This window comes from Gracilinanus agilis, chromosome 3, assembly GCF_016433145.1.
Source record: "Gracilinanus agilis isolate LMUSP501 chromosome 3, AgileGrace, whole genome shotgun sequence".
NCBI lineage: Eukaryota > Metazoa > Chordata > Mammalia > Didelphimorphia > Didelphidae > Gracilinanus > Gracilinanus agilis.
In genome coordinates, this window is record NC_058132.1 from 135,652,505 (window position 1) to 135,661,461 (window position 8,957).

Here is an 8,957-nt window from a genome sequence, read left to right on the forward strand (position 1 = left end):
TATAATATATTCTATAATAAATATAATGTTCTATTATATTTATTATATTATTATATTATATTTATTATAGGATATAGGAATAGAGCAAAAAAATAGCCACTACAAAGGAACTCACAGTCTGATGGAAGGGACAATATACAAACCAGGATGCACAAATATTGATTATTTTCAGTAAAACCATTGAAAATACAGGTATTGGGGCAGCTAGCTGGCCCAGTGGATAAGGAGCCAGGCCTGGAGATGGGAGGTCCTGGGTTCAAATCTAGCATGTTGTGTGACCTGGGGCAAGTCACTTAACACCAATTGCCTAGCCCTTACCACTCTTTTTGTCTTGGAATCAATATATAGTATAAATTCAAAGAGAGAAGGAAAAAAAGGAAAGGAAAAGAAAGGAGAGGAGAGGAGAGGAGAGGAGAAAAGAAAAGAAAAAAAAAGAAGAAAATACAGGCATTAATCTAAAATCTAGTTCTTGGTTATTCTTTTTAAAATATATTTTAGTATGGATCATAGCATGTATTTGTGACTAAGGAAGAGAAAAGAAACATTTCAAACTGGAAATTTTACAGAAGATACCTAAGAGAAAGATATCTAACCACATCATCATTGGCTCCCAGTAAACAAAAGGTAATATGGAGAAAGAGAAATAATGTTCAGAAAATGTTGGTCAATCAGTGATGATCCGTTGAAGTCTGTTGTCACAAGAGCAAACAAGACCTTGGTATGAATCAATCAACACACATGTATTAAATTATTTTTTGAAAATTTTTTGAATTTTATTTTTTAGAAAAAAATTTTTTCCATGGTTACATAATTCATGTTCTTACTCTCCCCCCCCCCCACAAAACCCCGCCCCACCAGCTGATTTGCACTGGTTTCTTCATGTGTCATTGATCAAGAACTATTTCCATATTATTGATAGTGTGAGGGGGTGAAGGGAAGGTAGATAGGAGGAAGGGATGGATAAGAGAGAAAGGAGAGAGGAAGGTAGAGGAAGGGAAAGGAAGGTAGCTGGTCCCCAGCCCTGGCAGGGGAAAATTGACCAGAGCCCTTTGGGGTTCAAATAAAGATCAGAGAGCAACTTTAGGGTTTAGAATGGCTAGGTTTTGTTTTAATTAGAAAAGGGAAGGTCTAAGAAAAACTAGGAGGTAGATAGAAAGGGAAAAAGGTGCCAAGAGAGAGATCAGGATCCAAGAGCCTCCCAGCTAGAGAGCAGAGCCTCCAGGGTAGAGCAAGTTTAAAGGTGCCAAACTTTCTCTTTTATACTTTCTCTGACACCTCCCACAAAAGAAGTGGGAGTTGTTGGGAGAAGTTGTAGAAGGGAGTCCTGGGAGTTGTAGTCTCCCAGGGCTTACAATAATTGCAAATGACACAATAGTTGTACTAGGGTGGTCGTTTAGAGTTTACATCCCAAATCATGTCTGCATCAATCCATGTGTTCAAGCAGTTCTTTTTCTTCTGTGTTTCCACTCCTGTAGTTCTTCCTATGAATGTGGGTAGCGTTCTTTTCCATAAATCCCTCAGAATTGTCCTGGATCATTGCACTGAGGCTAGTATAGAAGTCCATTACATTCGATTTTATCACAGTATATCAGTCTCTGTGTACAATGTTCTCCTGGATCTGCTCCTTTCACTCTGCATCACTTCTGGAGGTCTCTCTAGTTCACCTGGAATTCCTCTAGTTTGTTATTCCTTTGAGCACAATAGTATTCCATCACAAAATGCCAACACCCATTCCTATTGAAAACACTAGAAAGTATAGGAATAGAAGGACCTTTCCTAAAAATAATAAACAGTATAAATCTAAAACCATCAACAAGCATCATATGCAATGAGGATAAATTAGAAGTCTTCCCAATAAGATCAGGCGTGAAACAAGGATGCCCATTATCACCTCTATTATTTAACATAGTACTAGAAACACTAGCAGTAGCAATTAGAGAAGAAAAAGAAATTGAAGGAATTAAAATAGGCAATGAGGAGACTAAGCTATCACTCTTTGCAGATGATATAATGGTCTATTAAAAAATCCTAGAGAATCAACTAAAAAGCTAGTAGAAATAATCAACAACTTTAGCAAAGTGGCAGGATACAAAATAAATGCACATAAATCATCAGCATTTCTATATATTTCCAATACATCTCAGCAGCAAGAGTTGAAAAAGAAATACCACTTAAAATCACCCTAGACAATATAAAATACTTAGGAATCTATCTACCAAAACAAACACAGGAATTATATGAACACGACTACAAAATACTTTCCAAACAATTAAAACTAGATCTAAACAATTGGAAAAACATTGATTGCTCATGGTTCGGACGAGCTAACATAATAATAATGACCATTCTACCCAAATTAATTTACTTATTTAGTGCCATACCTATCAAACTACCAAAAAACTTTTTTACCAAATTAGAAAAAACTATAACAAAGTTCATTTGGAAGAACAAAAGATCAAGAATATCAACGGAAATAATGAAAAAAATGTGAAGGAAGGTGGCCTAGCAGTACCAGATATTAAACTATACTATAAATCAGTGGTCATCAAAACAATATGGTACTGGCTAAGACACACATGTATTAATTGCTTTCTCTCCTAGGTATACAGTCCTTCCTCTCACATCTCATGAAATTCTAGGTTTCCTCACTTTCCAAGAACTCATATACTACTCTGGGGTGAGAGAAAGACTCAAGAGACTCTCAAATAGCTAGGTCACCCAGAATGGTCTCAAGAAGATCTAAACTCAAGACTAACCTCAGGTACTTACCAATTGTGTGACCCTGGGCAAGTCCCTCAATCTCTGTGGGTTTCAGTTTCCTTCACTGTACAATAGGGATAATAATAGCACCAACCTCCCAGAGTTGTGAGGATCAAATGAAAAAATATTTCTACAAGTAATTAGGATAGAACCTGGCACAAAGCAGGTGCTTTATGAGTGTTTATTATTATTCAATAAGTAGGGCATAATTTAGCATCAAATGCAAATGGATAGCAGAGAAAGCAGACAGAAAAAAAGTTCTTGAACTTGACAAGGTCACTGGTTGCTTTCTAAGACAACAGTTTTGTTAGAGTGGTTGGTTTTGTTGTGTTGAGTTATTTTCAGTCATGTCCAACTCTTCATGACCTCGTTTGATGTTTTCTGGGCAGAGATACTGGAGTAGTTTGTGATTTCCTTCTCCAGCTTATTTTAGAGATGAGGAAACTGAGGCAAACAGGATTAAGTGACTTGTCCAGGGTGATACAGAGAGTAAGTATCTGAGACCAGATTTGAACTCAGGAAATTGAATCTTTCTGACTCTAGGCCTAGGACTCTAGTCACTGTGCCTTGCTGCCCCTAAAATAATATATAAATACAATACAAATAAATATGTTATTTTTATTTCTTCAACATTTAGCAATAAATTGTTCTCTTTATTTTTATATGAATACAAATCTTATTTCTCCAAGTATATTTTAAGTGCCCTTGAGGATAGAGAAGTGAATAGCCACTGGACCTGTGAGCAAGGGGAATTCCCAAGTGAGGAAACAACTTCTATCAAAGAAATTGGCACTTTCTCTGAAATTTATAGTCTTAAAAGAGTAGCCTAGAGCAATGAGACATTAAGAGAAAGAATGAAAAAGATTTATTAGGTACTTACTCTGTGACAGGCACCATGCTGAATCTTGAGAACAGGAGAAAAGGAAACAAACATTTCTCTTTGCTAAAGGCTTTACAATGATTTTCTCATTTGATCCCCACAACCCTGAAAGGTAAGAGTTATCATTTTCCTCAATTTGCAAATGAGGAAACTGAGACAAACAAAGAATAAGTGGCTTCTCCAATGTCACACAGTTAATAAATATCTGGGACCGGATTTGAACTTAAGTCCCCCTGTCTTTAGGGCATAGGGGTGATGCAATAATTGGAGCACCAGGACTGGAATGAGAAAGACCCAAGTTCAAATCCAACCTCTGACACTTACTAGCTGTGTGATCCTGGGCAAATCACTTAAACCTCTCTGCCTCCATTTCCTCATCTATAAAAATGGGTTGGAGAAGGAAATGGCAAACCACTCCAGGATCTTTTCCAAGAAAACTCCAAATGGGATCATGAAATGACTGAACAACAACAAACTTCCTGACTCTAGGTGCAATGTTCTATCCATTGCAAATACCTGAGCTGCCTCTGGCTAGGGATTATATCTATAATTTTATTGGTATAGAAAAATCCCAGGTAAGGAAATCTATTTTACCAATGCAGGTCAGTATGTCCTCTGTGTAATCTTAGAGGACTGCCTTGGGGTCATTGAGAAGTTTAGTGACTTTCTGATGGCCACAGAGCCTATCTATGTCAGAGGTGAGCCTTGAACTCATATTTTCCTGGCTTTCTATTAAGTAGGCATCTATTAAGTAGATCCATGTTTCTGAACCTATGGCATGCATGCCAGAGAGGGCTGCTCCCCTCTTTTTCTCCACATGCACCTGAGGACATTTCTCCCATCACTCACCCCTCTGCCCAGCAGCCCAACGGAAGGGCTTCCTCCCTCCCCTGTCTGGGGTAAGGTGGGGGCTCACATGCAGCCTGAGGGTTGTAGTTTGGGCACTCAGTCTCTAAAAGGTTCGCCATCACTGAGCTAGGGGATATAGAAGATAAAGTCCTGGGCTTAGTGTCAAGAAGATCTGAGTTCAAATTCCACCTCAGAAATGACTAGTTGGGTGACTGTGGACAAATCATTTAGCCTCTTTCAGTCTCAGTTTTCTTATCTGTAAAATGTGGATAATAATAGTACAGGGTTTTTTATGAGGATCAAATCAGTTAATAAACTAAAAAAAGTGCTTTACAAATCTTAAAGCACTATATAAATGCTAACTATTATTATATGGAAAAGGTTCTTATTTTTTGCTTTTATAATATCTTCACAGTATCTAGAATAAACTTAGGGACTTAATAAATATTGGCTTATTTGTTCATTGGAATTTGTCTACTGGAGCAAAGCTACAGTCTTAGTGACACAAAAAAAAGAGACATTATTTGTCAGAATCTGGCAATGGATTAAGACAGTTGATTACAGCGATAGAGAGAAGTCAAGAGCACCCAGGTTCGGGCTGAATGGAAGCCATGGGAAGCTGCTAATAAGAACTAGCTGGATCAGCATCCCTGACAGATGGGGCATGTGATGAAACTGTGGCGGAACCACGTTCCCCAGTTCTTGTCATTCATTACTGTGTTAGTCTGGATGAAAATGAGGTGTCAGGTCCGAGGGGCAAATGTAAATGTAGCCAAATCTGGAAGTCTGAGCTGAGCCAAATCCTAACATGATGCTCAAGAGATGATAATTCAGCTGAAAGGGGCAGACAAAAGGGAAAAATGATACCCACAGAGTTCACAGGAAGGGAACTTACGTGACCGAAGCATGCTTGAGAAGCATCGTCTCAGGGGCAGCTGAGTAGCTCAGTGGATTGAGAGCCAAGCCTAGAGATGGGTTCAAATCTGACCTCAGACACTTCCTACCTGTGTGACCCTGGGCAAGTCACTTAACCCCCATTGCCTAGCCCTTACTGCTCTTCTGCCTTGGAACCAATACACAGTACTGATTCTAAGATGGAAGGTAAGGATTTTTTTTTTTTTTAAAGAAGAAGCATCTCATACTTTTATTGCTGCAGGGCCACTGATGTCTTCAAAGGGTTCCCTTGCTCCCTGGATGCTACCTTCCTGTTTGACCATAGTTACCACCATTTCTAGCTTCTTGATTTGCTAAAATCCTGGCTTAAGATACTTGTGTGCTCTTTTTTTCTTCCCCGCAAAGGGCTGAAATTCTTATCCTAGAATCAGAAGAAGCTTCCTCAATGATGTGGTCTCTGTCTCAACTCTGAGGTCTTCCATTTCCCTAACAGCGGGGTCCTGGCCTCAGGTATTGTGTTCTTTCTTCTCATCATCATCTCATCTTGACTCTATATCTGGACTTCTTAGCAGGCGCAGCTTTTAATATATAATATATGTTCATACATATTATAAAACATGTGAATCAATATAGCTTGTAACGAGGCTTCTAGTCACGACCAAATTAAGAATTAATAACTTTATAAAGAGCTCAGCCAGTAGTGTGTAGGTTGTGGGAGCTGGCAAGAAGGAAAAGATTCCTCTATATTCCCTGTAGCAAAAATATTTTATGATTTGTACTTGGAAAATGAATTATAATCTCACTGATTAGCATTATGGGAGACCTTGACGTTATGGGCAGTATTCCTTTGTGGGCTAGACAATGGATTTGAGGGTGAACAAGTAATTCTTTTTTTCTGTTGGTCTCCAGCACTGTGAGACTTAGGTAGATTAATCCTCTTCTTTATTTCTTGATTGGGTCCAAAATATATAATATTAACTTATCTTGTTGGTCAGTTGTGTTTCACAGCCAAATTTTATGAAGAATAATTCCTCCAGACTCTGAAAATTGTAAAAATCATTACCTTGGAAGGGTCTGTCTTAAAATATCAGAAAAAAATTTATAGACTTTCCAGGTTTGGCTGCAGAAACTAATAGGATACAAACCACAGCTGGCAAATAGTCCTTGTTATGAAGAAAAACAAATAGAGTGTTAGCATAATACAGAACAGAAGGCCAATACCAAAACAATTCAAACAATGGTAAAAGGGCTTTTTAATTCTTTACAACCCCTCTTACCTTAGCCATAGGTTTCTCAGCAGTCAGTCCATTGTTCTACAACTCAATCTTGGAAACTCCTCATAAAAAGAATAACTAAAGATCATATTAAGAGATTCTAAACATATGGGATACTTATACTTGCTTGAATGCTTTAATTGGTGCAAAGAACTTCTCTCAGAAATAGCAGTACTGACTTCTCAGGTTGTTGGGAAAGAGCCAGGAAAAAGGCCTAGAAAATCTGCTACATCTTCAGTACCAAGCAGAGTTTCTCTTAAAAATCGCTATCATCACCAATGATATAGATAGCTTTTTTCCTTTCTGGAGTTCACTTAAAAAAAAACTGATTATAATTTCATTAAAGTTGGGCATTCTGAGTGAGGAGCTTACTCTCAGCACAGAGAAGTACCTTTCTGTCCATTTGTAGTCTTAAAGAGCTACCTGAGGCACTAAATAGTTAAGTAAGATTCAGTACATAATTTTTCACCATCAGTTCTTCCATTTACATTCCACTTTTGTCTATTTCCTTGTACACTTTTAGAAGAAAATCTCTCAATGATCCCACTTTAGTTATTTTCTTGTTTGCTGTAGTTGTTAACTTAATAAGTGTCTTTTTCTTTCTGTTTTCCTTCCTTTTTTTCCTGGGGTAATTTATTTGATTATGGATGCTACCTTCAGTTGCTATATATGTTTACCTTTCTTGTATTTCTGTTGTCTAGGCTGTTTGCAAAGCAAATAATCGGTTTAGTTCTGGCTTTCTTTGTAGGGATACTTCAAACACCTCTTTTTATTGAATGTCAATTTTTTTAAATTTATGATTTAGCTATGTTTGTAGGGTGTGTCACTTTGGGTTGTGTCTTGAGCACCTTTGCTCTTTGGAGCATATTATTCTATTTCTCCTACAGTTTCTGATGGGTACAAAATAGTCATGTGTTACTCAAATTTTCTTTCCTTGATATTTGAAGATCTTCAACCACTCTGCATCTGGGGTTTACAGCACAGCTTTTGGTTCTGTGTGTTCTTTTACCCCCAGAGGTAAATCTATGAATTCTTTCTATTGGTACTTTGTTTTCCATGTTCAGAAGTTCTGAGTAGTTTTCTTTTTTTTTTTTTTATCTTGCATTATGGTATTCTGGTTCTTTGACTTGTGTTCTTGAGAGAGACCTATATTTCTTAAATTGTCTCTCCGCATAATGTCTTTGAGATCAATATGCTTTGCTTATGTAGAGATCATGTGTTCATTTAATTTTACTGATTTCTACTTCCCTTGTTACAGATTTTCCTTCACAATTGTATATTTGCATTCCCAATCAGGTATTTTCTCTTCCATTTCTTTGGTCAGACTTACCACCAGTTGTTGTTGTTTCTTTATTCTGCCAATTATTTCTCCTATGTGAGCCAGAGACTTTGCTTTCACAATTCTTCTTTCATTCTTGAACCCTTTGGAGACATCCTTCAATAGTCACATGCTCTCTTGAACATTCACATTGTCCTCTGCCTCATCAGGTATTGAATCTTTTCTTTTTCTTGAATTTATTCAACAATGTTTGGACTCACTTATCTTCCCCCTCTGTTATTAGCATCTGTCCAACTGATTTGTCTTTTTGCCTAAAACAGATTTTTATTCCTCATGAGATCTTTGGTAATTTCATGTCTTTTTTCCCCCCTTATATTCTCACATCCCTCACTTTCTGACTACTTTGATGGTGGTTTCTCAAAGCTATCTCAGGCTACTATCATGCTGAGGAATTCACTTTTCACTGGCCTCAGTCTCTTCTTGAATGACTTTTGAGGACACAGAATTGGCCCCAGCTGAATGTCTGTCCCTTCTTTCAACCTGGTTCAGTTCCCCACATATGTTGGCATCCCATCTCAGTTCTCTCTGTTCCTTCGTTCTCTGATTGAACATTCCTTCAGGATAGCATGCTGTCCCATGCAGAGAATATTTCTGCTTTCCTATAGTTCAGTTTCCTGGAAATGGGAAGAATTAGAGTTGAATTCCATTGCATGTGGTTCATAGAATGATGGTGTGAGAGTGAGGAAAAGGATTTGGGTTGGCAGATATTGCAGCTTGTTGTTGCTTTTCAATTATTTCAGGCATGTCCAGCTCTCCATGACCACATTCTAGATTTTCTTGGCAAAGATAATGAAGTGATTTGCTCTTTCCTTCTCCAGCTCATTTTACAGATAAGGAAGCTGAGGCAAACAGGGTGAAGTCTCTTGGCCAGGGTCACACAGCTAGTAAGTATTTGAGACTAGATTCAAATTCAGGTCTTCCTAATTCTAGGCCTGGAACTTTATCCACTGAGCCTTCTAGC